This window comes from Sebastes umbrosus, chromosome 9 (assembly GCF_015220745.1).
Source record: "Sebastes umbrosus isolate fSebUmb1 chromosome 9, fSebUmb1.pri, whole genome shotgun sequence".
Lineage (NCBI taxonomy): Eukaryota > Metazoa > Chordata > Actinopteri > Perciformes > Sebastidae > Sebastes > Sebastes umbrosus.
In genome coordinates, this window is record NC_051277.1 from 5,463,045 (window position 1) to 5,477,893 (window position 14,849).

At 42.9% G+C, this 14,849-nt stretch overlaps 1 protein-coding gene across 8 annotated transcripts in view; it reads right to left on the bottom strand.

Annotated features, from left to right (window-relative positions):
- The window catches only part of diaph2 (diaphanous-related formin 2), a 447,791-nt gene that overhangs the window by 24,529 nt on the left and 408,413 nt on the right, over window positions 1-14,849 (bottom strand). The gene's annotated exons all lie outside the window — the stretch shown is intronic.

Below are 14,849 nucleotides of genomic sequence, written 5' to 3' on the forward strand. Positions count from 1 at the left end.
ACTCCGCCTCCCAGCTCCTCGCTCCAGCCTGGGTCTGGGTCTCATTCACATGAACGGAGGAATGGAAATAACTATTAGTGCATTTTAGAACTTTTAGGACCTAATGATTTAAATAAGGGTTATTCAAGTGTTCGTACTAGTAAGTTGATTTAACTCCGAGTTACAGACGCTTCTTTCCCAATGTAAGTTTATGGGAAAAAGTATTTTTTGGGCACAATGGCATCACGTGACGGACATGGAAGTTGTAGTACCACCGTTTGGCCACTACGGAAATATGCTTCACAGCCCGGCGCTCTTCCTGGGGGCTTGCTCTCCACGGAGTCCACCATGTTGCACCGCCATGTTTCTACGGTAGCCCAGAACGGACAAACCAAACACTGTTAACTTTTCCTGCTTTGGTCGGAGTCGATAATGTTACTCGCTCCCCTTGCCGCCGCTCTCTCTCTCTCTCTCGCTTCACCACTCACTGCCCATGAACACACACACACACTCAACGCACTGGCTCTGCTCCAAATGAGCCACTAGTCTTACAACAAATGGCTCTAGAGAGGGGCATTTGTGTTTTTGCGTCTGTCACCGTAGCTCTCCCAACACGCTTGGCACACGGGAGAGGCTTCAGTTGGTTGCAATCTGCTCACTTCACCACTAGATACTGCCAGATCCTACACACTGCTCCTTTAAGACATACACAAAATGCCATACATTCTACCACATTCATACAGTGTGCGGCCACAAACTGCACTACCCCCTCTGGACTACTTAGCCACCCGGCCCCCCTGTCAGACAGCTATCAATAGGGATTCCAGAGGAGCGGCTGCTAGACTGCGCGGGTAAACAAAGAAGGGATGAAAAAAGCCCCTGAATCAAAGGCAGAGTGGGGACCCTGTTATTCTCCCTGAGCAGGAAATCATTTGCTGGCAATTTGTGACTCATTTCGTTTTGCGTGGGGGGTGCTTTTGACACATATGCAGTGACGGGGAGGTGGTGGGTTGAAAGCAGTTGGATTTGGCGGTAAACTTTGACTTAAATATTTAAAATGTCAAGCCGTTTGTTCTTTACAATGCTGCTATTTCCGGAGAATTGTCGGCTAATCAGAATTGGTGTTGCATGTGTCAAACAGAACGCAGTAATTGATGGCATTCAGTGCGGGCACAATCCAGTGTGATTGATAGGGAGTAGAGGAAGCACTGAGACTTGCATTTTTCCCCCCTCTGTAAATAATAAACAATATACGGCATTGTGCCACTGTGTGGAACTCACTAGAACGATTATTTCATTTGGCATCACTTTCCTAAACCCGTCAATCAGTGCTGTGCTAACATAGCCACCTTCTTCAATTGATTAGCCTTATCTTAATCCCCATAAACACAATGTCATTACAAGTAAATCCATTTCCTCAGCACTCTCTCCAACAGTGACATATTTTCCTGGCCTCCCCCTGGCCTAATTGAAATTAAGTTAGGTGACCTTTGGGGTGCCTATAGGGGCCTGCTTGTTCTACTAGCCCCTTACTATATTTCATTTGCTAGAACCTCATAAATCAGCCTGTTGAACTGGGCCGCAATGATGGTCTCGACCTTTCTCATGACATTTCCAAATGGCCACATCCTCTACCTAGGATCATGGCACCGTGAAAGCCACCCAACCATGGTATATGAAGATGAGAACGAGCCCACTACACCAAACGCAGGGGAGCAAATAACCAGTGGCATTGGGGAAATGGCACTGGGAATTGGCATTGATTGTCAAAAGTGCTGTTCTGTGTGCACAGACGGTTTCTCGCTGAAAACACGGCGCATTCCTCACATACTCAAATAAATTAACAATACACACTTGAGAGCAGTGAAGAAACGCTTTCGATTTTCTAAAGACACGATCTGAAATACTGTTGGTGTGAAGAAAAAGAGTCTTATCATTGCTGCCAGGTGGGTTTACATGTTCGTCACTTTAGCCCCCCTTTGAACAGGATCCTCATTGTATGCAAATCTACAGTGGCAACAGCATAAAGTAGCTTTACATTTGCTGTGCGTGTACTATGTATAGTCTGCTGAAGAAATCCTCTGTGTGTGTGTGTGTGTGTGTTTGTGTTTGTGGGAGTGGGTGTGTTTGTGTGTACTGCAGGGAGAGAAGTAAAGGTCCACTTGTGACAAGCCTAGTGGGAATAGGAACATCTGGTGGACCGGCTGCTCCTCTGGTTAACATGCTCCTCCTCAGTGGCCCCCGACGACACACACCCAGGTACCACATGCACAGGTACATGCAGATGCACACGCGTACATATGGACACAAACAAAGTCAGGTGCATGTCCATGTGCATACGTGCGCACGAACACACACGCTGTCTCGTTTCCCGGCTATTCTTTAAATCCACATTTACATGAATCTCACGTAAACAGCGGGCCATCACGTCAACCGCCTCGACACCATTATCACACTGGAGAGAGGTATAAATAGAAGGCCCATCATTCATGGAGTGATGCTAAAGAGCAACTATGTCCAATTTGCACCAGATGCTCTTCAGAGCCGAATTAAGCCTGCATTATTGCTGGTGGAAAATGTCATGTTATTGGCAAGGTGAACCCTCTCCACTCCAACCCCTGTTCTTGATGTAGCTTTCGCACGGCTTCATGCTGGCTCACTCCCATATCCACCCTGTAATCGACTAAATGCAGAGCCATGCCTTATTTTATCTTTCTCGCTCTGTCACTTACGCTCACAAACACATGTACTTTAAGTCATCACTCATAATAACTCTACTGAGCGTCAGTGAAATGTCATCCCGGCTGCAGTGGATGGAACGTGGCATCAATAAACACTTCCTTTGCCTTCGTTGACTAAGTAATGTTATAGGCAGAGGTCACATTACAGCTGAGTGTATGGTTGTGTAACAGAATACGACACGTAGAGTGGGCCACTATTCTTTCATGAAAGGTTGAGTTACTTGATAGAAGTGGCAGCAGTCGTACTAGAGTGATTGCTCACTGCCTCCAGGCCTGGCATTTGGCGCCCTAGGCGAGATTTTGGACTAATAACTCCGACCTTCCTCCACTGTGTTCTTCCTCTCTCTCTCCCCCCCACACACATACACACACACACACACACACACGCATACACACACACACACACATATTTGTTCTTTGTTTGTGAGGACAAAAAATGCATTATGGTGTCAAATCTTCCGTTTACAATCCCACAACCTAAAATTGAATGATTGTCTTTAGCACATTTATTAATCGCACATTTTTTATCTGTTGAAAATGTACCTTAAAGGGAGATTTGTCAAGTATGTAATACTCTTATCAACATGGGAGTGGTCCATAGAACCCATTTTCATGCACAGATCTTGAGGTCAGAGGTCAAGGGACCCCTTTGAAAATGGCCATGCCAGTTTTTCCTCACCAAAATTAGCGTATATTTGGAGCATTATTTATCCTTCACGACGAGCTAGTATGACATGGTTGGTACCAATGGATTCCTTAGGTTATCTAGTTTCATATGATGCTATATCTTCACTCTAGCTTTAAAATGGAGCCCGCTACAACCTTATAAATCACAAGTTACGTTAATGCGTTAAAGAAAGAGTGGCATTAAAACAACCCGTTATTATCGCGTTAACTTTGACAGGCCTAGAAATAACTGAAATAAACTTGGTAGAAGTTAAAAAAAAATTTCCAACCCTTACAATCCTCATGAGGGTATTTAGACCTCACAATGATAGTAGGAGTACATGGCCACAAACACACACACACCTAATCTCCAGCTTTCCTGCAGGCTGCAGCCAGGTCTCGATGGAGACGTAGTGGGGGAGAAGGCTGTTTGTGTGGCGGAAACAGACTTCACTTCCTGAATGATCCTGCCAGCCGGAGGAATGCTCAGCTGGTCTCCTGCCAGCGCCTCAGCACCCTTCCTTCACCAATCTATGTAATGGCCGTGCTGCTAATGATGGTAAAGCAGCCAGTGCCTCAGAGAGCAGTAATTTAGACACTGCTAACACTATCGCCAGTGCAGTCGTTCCACGGCGATGATATGCTCCTGATATCAGCCACTCCAGCACCCAGTGGTTTCTTTGTGGCAACATGACAAAAGTAGATAATTAGACAAAGAGCATGTGCACACACACCCACACCCACACCCACACACACACACACTTTTAGATGAGCAAAAAACTTGGAGTCTGAACAGAAAATACCACTCTAGCCTTATTGTAAGTGTTTACTTTCTCAGCTGTTTCTCACGGCTGAGAAAAGGAGTGTATTGATTTTCCTTTTCAGAAAAATAATACTGAAGAAGAAAGGAACATAAATAAAAGCAAGAAAACTAGAGAATGTTACGGAGAAGAGGAGGGAGGGTGGAAGGCATCAAGGAAGAGAGAAGCAATTGCCAAACATGAAAAGTTTTTTTTTAATGTTATGGGGAAACAGCAGTGAATAGATGTCTCCACTCTTGGAACAAGGGGCTACTTTTAGACCCAGCGTTCATATGAGCGAGCATGTGTGGAGTGATGAACCTGTTGGATATGCATCGATTTCCCTAATATTGAACAACACCAGTAGCATCACAGTAGCTTGAGCGCCGGCCTCCCGCAGCTGACCATCACACACACCCTGCACCCAAATTGATGAATCTCACCGAGGCTTCCCTGCGCTTATCCATCTTCCATCAATCATTTCCGCCTGGGAATAGAAGTTTGTTTGTGTGCATGTGTGCAATTTTGTGTGTAAAGCTGCACTTGAGCAAATACAAGACAGCATGGTCCAATAGCATAAGATGAAGACACATATCCTGACCAGTGGGCAACTCCCTGGTCTGAAAAGTGAAGCCAATGCTGAAGTGCCTTTGACCTGCGTTCTTCCTTACAGCCAGCAGGGGGCGACTCCTCTGGTTGCAAAAAGAAGTCTGATTGTATAGAAGTCTATGAGAAAATTAGTCTACTTCTTACTTGATTTATTCCCTCAGTAAACATTGTAAACATGAGTTTATGGTCTCAATCGCTAGTTTCAAGTCTTCTTCAATACAGCATGATGTTCATTTAGTAAATTATGGTCCCATTTAGAGTCAAATAGACCATAAAGCAGGGGATGCTTTAGGGCGTGGCTACCTTGTGATTGACAGGTCGCTACCACGGCGTTGTCCGGTCTGGGAGTAGTCTGTGTTTTCATCTTACAACTTTAACCCCTTTCACAGTGTGTTTTTAGTTCATGAAAGTTAAATGTAACAGTTTGGTCGTCTATAAATGTCTTATTCAGCGTTTGGTTGTACTTATGGTGCCTTCAAATGAAACTCGTGATCTTGAATTTACAACATGGGTAGTCGTGTACAAAATATGCTTGGCGTTGAAGTGGTTAAGTCGTGAGAACACCGCTGCTAAGCAACTGCAATATTAACATTACTGTTGGCATCTAGAAGCCACAGAGACTAACAATTTAGCAAGCTAGCAAGTGGTTAACATAATGCAGGAAATGCAAAGGCATGACGGATGATGGATTGAAATGTCAACATTTTCCTCAAAATGAAAAAACGAAATTACTAAGAAAAACAAAATACAACTAAAATTATAATATATTCACTTTTTATGCACCAAAAAGTTAACTTCCATGGCCTCCGCCATTTCTGACAACGTCAACAAACACGTCACAACTCGTGAACTCTGAGCTTTCAGAGAGTTTCCACTTACAAGGTTGTGAATATGGACTCTTAAAAACTAAAAACGACCCCATTAAGGCACCATTAACTCCACCCTCTCGGGTCAATTCTGGTTGCAAAAAAACAAGATGGTGATGCCGAAAAACCGAGATGTCAGCGGTCAAAAACCAATATATACTATGGGACATACAGAGATTAACAATGAGGAGGTAAAAGGCAAAGGGTCTAACGTACAAGTCACGTTCCGGTGTGTAAATCTCCTTCCAACGTTTAAGCTTTAGAAGTCTGTTGTGTCCTTCGTCTAAAGGTCTATTCAACTGAGTCTTTGTGGGCAGCACTTAAGCTGATGACGTTATCAAGCTGTCTTTAAGACAGACAGGCGTGTTGTTTATTAAATATCTCTTTTTGAACCTTTTATTTGTCCTCAGTTAATTAAAACACAACCTACTCTATTACGTTCTTTGGTGAGTGGCAGCGGCTTGTCACACTAATGACCTCTGAGGTGTCCTGATCCAGGGAAATAATGCTGTGGGTGGAGGAAACCCATCACCTCAATCTCAACTATTACTGTCTTATATCAAGACATCTCGTTGTGCTTTATCACTTATCTAACCACATAATGTTTACTTAGATTAAACTAGCTCCTTTCAAGCAAATACACGAACATCTTTACTGATTAAAAATACATCCATGGATGCACCAGAGTGAGCAACTCAGACACATGCCGAGGTAAACCAAAATTGTCCAAGTAGCTGCAGCTAATTTGATTGGGATACATTTTGACAGAAAATCAACTTTTAATGAAGAGCCGTGTGGTGGGAGAAATTAGCCATTACCCTACAGAGCTGGCATAAAATGTTTATAAATGACAATGATGTCGGCGCTGACTGTGAAGGAAGTGCAGAGCTCGGGGAACAGCCTGACGTTTAGGCTGTCAGAGAACAGGGCGCAGACTTTACCTCATCTGGGGGGGATAGAGAGAAAGAAAAGAAAGGGAAGGAGAGAGAGAGTGTGTGACAGAGGAGGAAAAACGAGGAGGAGCACGAGGGGGGCATGAAAAAGATTGCTGCTATGATGCGCATGAGAAAGGGAGACAGTGAACGACAGGGCGAGAGAGTTTAAAAGGCATGGCGTCTGTTGGCTGGCAGGATGGACGGAGGGAGAGAGGGAAGTATGCGACAGCGGAGCGTGACAAGTGCGGCAGAACAAACCGGTGGTGACTCGTGGGCTCCTTCATTCACTACTGTGATCAGATCCAGCAGGACAGCCCACCATATGGGATGGCACAACTTATTCATCCAATCACTTGGACTACATACAAGACCAGAGGAGAGGGGGTGGTGTGTGTCTGTGTGTGTCTGTGTGTGTGTGTGTGTGCTGGGGAGAAGGTGCCTGAAGGTTTCCTGGATATGACAGTAAACGAAAGGGGAAGTGAGGAGAACAACGCTACAACAAGGAGTGTAATTAATCTACTAAAAGCTCGACATTTTTGAACAAATAAAAAAGAAGCGTAGCTGTCACGGGGAACAAGAATTGCATTATAAAACATGCAGCGCTGCATGTAAAGACTGATCAATTAATTCAACCCCTTTGTGGCTCCCCTATGATGATCCTGTTAACAGCTATTTTCACTGAATTATATCCAATTTACATCAAACCCTTGTCCTAGAAACCCAACCGATTTCGCCCGCGACTTGACTATAAAAAAAAATACAACACAATTAAACGGGGAATTCTCAGATACTAAAATTAGCTGCTGTCTCCCCATACTCTCAGATTATTTGTTTATCCTCTTAAAGAAATAACCTAACCTCTGCCTCTGTCATAATATGACACATTAAAAAGAGTCAAAGACATTAAAGCAAATTATTAAATAAAGGCTTCTGAGCATATAACGTTGTGATAATCACTTCTGTCTTTTCCGGGCCGCCGTTAAATGCAGATTAAGGCTAAGCTCTGAGAGGTGAAGGGCCTGGCGAATTGAACCCCAACACACCAAGCCCAGGAATAGAAACAGACATAATCTAAGCAAAGCCAGATATTTTTGTGAAGAAAAGAATGTTTCTACCCGGGTTGGCAAGAGGCGTCGTAAACCCCTTTTATAATGCACCTAAACTACACAGTGCTTCACTGAAAGCAGAACCAATTTGCTTAACTTCACAACATGCAGGGGCCCTCCGATAAAAAAAGTGTCTGTCCTACGCCGCGGCTGGCAAAGATATTGTTATCCACTTTGTTCCTCTGCCACCTTGCCAGCTTACTCAATTTTTGCAAGACAGATAGCGATCGTCGCGGGGTAATTTAGGGATTAGACTGGAGGTGTATTGTAATCGCGTGCTTCAGGGGCAGCGCGTTAGTCATTTGGGATACAGGAACGGCAAGACTGTCCAAGATCTACCTTTTGTCTGTTATCTAAAACAAGGGTTCTTAGAAATCCTCAAACCAACACGCAAATTAAGATTTTTATTTTTTTTGTCATGGTAGCCGCATACATTTGTGCCTGTAGTGATCCGGCAGAAATTATGTGAAAAGGCAGATTAGGAACATCTTCAAAAAAGAGTATGTGGCAGGATGTGAATTTTGGGAGCCTTCCCCGTAGGCTCTGCAGATTTCATGTTTACGTGTATGTGGGTAATATTCCTAAAGATCACGAAGAAACTACCTCACCAACATCATTCGGAATATATTCAATTGTGTCTCAATCCTTATTAACAAGCCCTGTGATGTGACACACAGCTTAAACTGTAAATGAAACACTGCAATATTCAATAAACACCTAATTTTAGAGCTGCAACTAACGGTTATTTTCATTGTCTATTCATTTGTTGATTATTTTCTCGATTAATTGATTAGTTATTTGGTTTATAAAATGTCAGTAAATGGTGAAAAATGTCGATCAGTGTTTCCCAAAGTCCAAGATCACGTCCTCAAATGTCTTGATTTGTTCACAAGTCAAAGATAGTCAGTAGTAGTTGTTGCTTAATTTAATAGCTGACAAATAATAGATTCCTTGTTGCAGCTCTACCTAATTTGTTGCTATAAAAGTCTCCAAAATGAGAACATTATGAAATGATATGAGAATTCAGTGGGAAAGTCAGAGGGTAGTATTAGCTAAGGTAAAGAAACACATTACAAATCCCAAGAGGTTAGTTACAGTGTTATCACATTGTCAGTGAGTCTTATTCACAGCCAATCCCTGTGCCTCCTTGTTCCCTCTGCCCTCTGCCACAGGCTCTCTTCTATTCTTAGATCCTCCACTCCAAATGATCTACTTTTCACTTTTTTTTTCGTCCCCATATTACAGGCAATTCAGGAGCAATTCAGTTTGTCAGGTACAACGCTGCAGTTGAAAGACGATATATGAATAGTACAACGAATGTCATGTTGTGTCTTGTCGCTGTTATTCAGCTGTCTAAAAGAATGAAATGTCTTCCGCCAACTAGACAGCTTTAAAAAATGCATTTATTACTCTATAGGCATTGTCTCCTGGAAAAAGTGTGACCCAACACCCTGCTTAACATTTCTATACCAGTTTTAGTGTGCTACTCGTAGACTGTATATGAGAAGTGGATGTAGTCTCTGTGACGTCACCCATTGGTTTGTGGACTGCTATTTTGAAGCCTCAAGTTTGGCCAAAAATGTTATAATTAACTTTCATGAACTGAAAACACACCGTGAAAGGGTTAAAGTTGGAAGACGAAAACCCGGACAACGCCGTGGTAGCGACCTGTCAATCACAAGGTAGCCACGCCCTAAAGCATCCCCTACTTTATGGTCTATTTGACTCTAAACGGGACCATAATTTACTAAATGAACATCATGCTGTATTGAAGAAGACTTGAAACTAGCGATTGAGACCATAAACTCATGTTTACAATGTTTACTGAGGTATAAATCAAGTGAGAAGTAGGCTCATTTTCTCATAGACTTCTATACAATCAGACTTCTTTTTGCAACCAGAGGAGTCACCCCCTGCTGGGTGTTAGAAAGAATGCAAGTTTAAGGCACTTCAGCATTGGCTTCACTTTTTAGACCCGGAGGTTTCCCACTGGTGCTACCACGTTCTTACAATAAAAAATGCACAACAACAATATATAGATTAAAAATAATTACAGATTTAAGCGGTGCAATTTTGCTTTAAGTGGCCAAAGAGACGAACCAAAATGTCCTTCATAAAGCTGCTGCATGATAAGCAAAAACTGAAAAAGGAAAGTTGGAGACATGAGCTACAGTCATCAGGGCAGAGCTCCATCTCAAGGCTAAAGAGACATTAACAGTTCCTATATCTGACCACCGCCTGAAGGCTCCCACTCTCCACATTGTGCCTGTTGCCCTATCTGGGGCAGCAATATTTGATGAGGTTTGACAGTAGTAAAAGACTGTCCGCATCGAAAAAAAAAAAAGAAAGAAAAAAAAGTGGTCACATTCTGACTCTAGATAATAGATGTTGCCATTCTAAGCCAATAATAGTGTCTATAATGAAATCAGTGGAGCAGAAAAGAGGCGCTCTTTCATTTCCTTATGCAGGGCCGTGCGTTTTGTACATCCCATTATTCATCAGGTCCTGGCTGCTGATAACTGTCCCATTTGCATCTGAATCAAGAATGCCTTATAACCCCCCACACCGCCCTCCCGAAAGCACCACCCCCATGCAAATGAAGTGACCTAAAAAGAGCAGGTACAGTACTGTATTTAGTTATTTGTGAGGAGCTGTGACCTACTCTGGAGGTTGTGTTAGTTTGGCAGCAGGATGGAGCCTACAGTAATAGCAACATCGCGTATACTTGCATATATATCACACATCTGGACGTAATGTTAACATAGTCTTTGATAAAAAATCTTTACTCCCAAAGCAGGAAGTTTTCCACAGGATGTCTGTATCAGTACTGTATCTTACGCTGCCCTTTTTTTCTTCAACCTGACATGCCCTACTTCCATGAACAAAAGACAGGGCAAGAGTGCATCACAGAAAAGAAGGAATAATCTCGGCCTTCCTCTTCAGAGAACGCTCGACTCACTCCGGCAACACTCTGCAGTTCAAAGGTGCGAGACTTCCCTATTTAAAAATCTCTGCTGCAAGTCAGGAACACACTGTGTGATATTTGTGATCAATCATAACTGCGGAAAAAAAAGATTGCACTGGCTCAAAATAATAAAAAAAAGATGCTATCCATAAAGTGGTGATCTGTCGAGGGACGGACTCCTCAGAGGGAAGTCTAGCTGCGCCACACAGACTGTTCAAAACCCCCAGTAGACGGACAGATTAATGGAGTGTGTCTTCATATACAGGCATCCTAAACCCGAGATGAAGCTGGGTGCAATCTTCAGCTGTCTTGACAGCACAGTACGGCAGCATATGGTGAGGTATGTGCAAGTTGTTGAATCACAGGTGGGTTGCTTCAATGTGTAAACTGACTTGACTGTATAACATTCGATAATACTGTAAAACCATTTCTATAAACCCTGCGTTTACACAGCAGAAAATGAACACACACACACACACATCGTCTGTTTCACACATGTAACCAACACAAACACTTCCAAATGCCAGAGGGCAAATGGGTAGAAAAGGGGAGTGGGGGTCTTTTGCGCACTCTGAGTTTAGGTCGTGGCCATTAAATAAGCTGGCGCTGCAGAGGTGAGCTGCATTGACAATGATGTATGGGAGGAACACAATGCATCGCTGTTATGAATTGGTTGGCTCTGGTGCGGACAATGCTTGCACGCGCGCACGGACACACACAAACAGACACTCGCAAGCAAGTGTGCAGACACAAACAAGAGGCAGCACTGGTAGAGCCAATAGTATCTCCCTCTCTTCCAGACAAATTCAATTTTCATCCAGGACATATGTAAGCTGATTAAAACAGCCAACAAAGACTGGAGAAATATGTCACATCCTTCAGGACTGGACACAATATTGAGTGCTGCTTTGGCAATGGGATGCCTACTCTCCTCCTCCGTCGCTCTCTCGCTCTCTCTCTCTAAGTCTCTGTTCTTCTCTCTCATGACCTTTCTGTTGTCACCTGATGCCTTCATGCATTCCCTTCTTTCTTTTCTCCGTCACTTTCTTTTCCTTTCTTCAACACTTCTGCCCTTGAAAAGGCAAACATATTACTCCTAATATGCTCTGAACAGCAAGTTATGAGTTCTCTCTTAATATGAAAAGCATTTTCTTCAGCCTATGCTAAACTATGTATCATTGATGGACCTTTGACTGTTTGAGTAGCTACAAAGGTGAATATAGGCTGTGTCTGAAAGCACATACAATGCACTACATACCCAGTAGATATGTGTACTATCGTTCAACATACTTTTGTGTGAACAAACAGTAGTATTTATCTTTCCGGATGCATTGAGCAGTAATTTACGTTGTCACTTCCTGAGAGCCTCCTTGCCGGTTGGAGACGTGTAACCATGGTAACCCGTGCCAACCCCATGCGACCAAACCAACGATTTGTGAGAATCAAATTCTGACTTTATTTAAAATATATATTACGCCTATAGCAATGTGAAATCTTATACTTACACTTAAATTGAAGCGTTGTTGACGTTACATAGCTGTCCGTCAACTAGGGCTGTCCTGAATAACATATTTTGGGGTTTGAAGCTTCGGTGAGAAATATTCTAAGGTATTCAAAGCTTTGCTGTGCAGCACTGCGCGGCGCGTCGTGGTGCGGCAGGCCGACATGTTCTTCTGTCTGTTTCCATCTCCCCTGTTTCAGTGCCCGGTACAGTGTTGCTGCTGCACTACTATACACACACGCACCTCTACACACAACAAACAGCGATATCCGTTTGAGAATAACTGATAATGATTAATGTTGATTATGAATAATGAATAATGTCGTGGGAACATTCCTTATTCCATGGGTTATTTTGGGATTTAAACATTATTATTACATACTTATAAATATATATTAAAAAATTAAAAAACAAAGCATTCAAATAGTGATTTGGAGGTTGAATACCATGGCAACGGTCGAAGCTTTGAAGCATTCGGGTCAGCCCTATCTTCAACGTCCATTATGAGTGTTGTCAACAGTACTGCATTGCATTGTGGGATATTTTATGCCACTGTAGTGTCGATGTGTTTGCATACTGTAATATTTCACCAGAAATAGTATGCAATTCGCGTACTATTGGTTTCATACTAAGGTTTTGGACATACTAAAATATCTCACATACTGTTTTAGCTACTCAATAGCATGTTAGTATGGACGCAACCATATTCAATTGATGGCATGTGCGGTAATTATTTAATCTCTAGCTGGAAGCACAGGTGTCTTTCATGTCACATACCATCTAAAAACAATGAAACTAAAAAGTATAAAACCTCCATAGTAAAAGCATAAGCCCATATAATCATCCTGCAGTTGTAAAATAACAAAGAAAATGCAGCTTTTGTCTTCCAGCGTGCACTTGTGGCCGGGGTGGAGCCTCGACAGTCAAAAGTATGTCAGGCAGGCGCACACATGCCCGTACACCAGGGGCGTCACAATGTCTGTTTAGCCACTGCAAAATAATGTCATATCACCAGAAGATGTGTGAAGAACACATCTGAATTATGAATGGAGGGAGGTTAATTATGGATGGAGGGAGGGTAGGAGTAATGCCTTAGACAGTTCCCTGAAACACATGGTTGGATGCATGGCGACGGACCCGCTGCACACTTCTTGGCAAGTCAGAGAGACTCCTTAATTAGCCAGTCGGCAGGGATAATGGCTGTACTTTGTTGCGTGCAGATGTATGCAACCTCATTTTTGTTAAAGAATCACTTTTCAAATGAGTGCAGGAAACGAGTGTGCTTAACTTAAGTTGACAAGGAAAACTGTGCTCTTGTCGACAATAAAGCGACAAAACGATTATATGAAAAGCAATTATATCCACCGCTCGTCCTTATAGGCCGATGTAGAAGTAGTGATAGTCGAGACAGACATAAAAGAAATCCATTAAAAGAGAGAATAAGGTATTGAAGTTGACCGGAAAATATACCACTTTCGTCGTCTTTGTTTTTAGTTCTTTTGTACTTTTTGGGCAGATGACACACAAATATTTGACAGATTTAAAGATTTTCTTCTTTTCATAGATATTTCAAGTTATAAGTGTTATCTGTTTGATGCAATCAACCGTCTGCATTTATGCGGACAAATGATTCCTCTGCAAAGAGATCCGCACCTGGAGCTCTGATGGATTGAATGGGCCTGTCAACCACAAACAAAAGCAATACCCTCCAACAAGGGGGTCAGAGATTTAGTTCGATAGCAAAGGAATTGTGGGATGCAGGCTGGTGTTGGTGGCGCGAGTCAAAGAGAAGCAAAGGGATCAGGGTGGAACTAACAAGGGGCGTGCCTCCGCCTGCATGGGAAAAAAAGACAAGGCCATTGGGAGAGAATGATGTTCCAGACACCCGTGGAGACTTGTTTCGGGGGCTTGTGACCCCTGGAGGGTTTTGTGGAGTTGTAGGAGGATTAGTCAAATGGCCCCACTGCTTTTGTGTCATAGTCATGACAACTTCACCCTGTGCAGCTTGTAGTCATAATTGAACTTTTAGTGAAAACAGCAGATTCTCCTCAGTCACCCACCAGCTAAAGGCACCATCTATCCATCCCCCCCTCTGCTGCAAAATAGAATAATGAAAATATCTGAATCATGAGCACGTCAGTTAGTCACAGGGAACTGAACATTTTGTATTTACATCTACCAGACCTTTTGTTTGTAATGTATTTTCAAACAAATGTTACACAGATTTTTGAGATATGAACAGTGTTGTTACTCAATATATGTCTTTCCAGCCATATCTTCTAACTCTCCGTCACCTCTTCTGTTAAACCAAGATACCGAGATAAGACTGCAGTTTCTTTATACCGAGAGATCACTACCGCCGCATAGTTATAGCATGATATCCTGCTTCATTCATCTGCCGGAGACTCTGATTACCAGCCTCAGAATGATTACAATTCCAATACATTCAAGTGTCGAATGAGAGCAAAGAAGTAAAACCTTTCTGTTTGGTTCAAGGATGAAGAAGATAAAGGAAGAGAGGGGAGGAAAAAGGAGCTCTGACATTGTCAGGGCCAAAGGAAGCCGAGGTGTGCTGTACAAGGCCCTGTCTGACGTCTGCCTGTTGCAATCCTCAGCACTGAGGGGCCTTGGGACATCCACATGGCCCACTCGCACAGCTCTACTGAAACATTCAAAGCTTT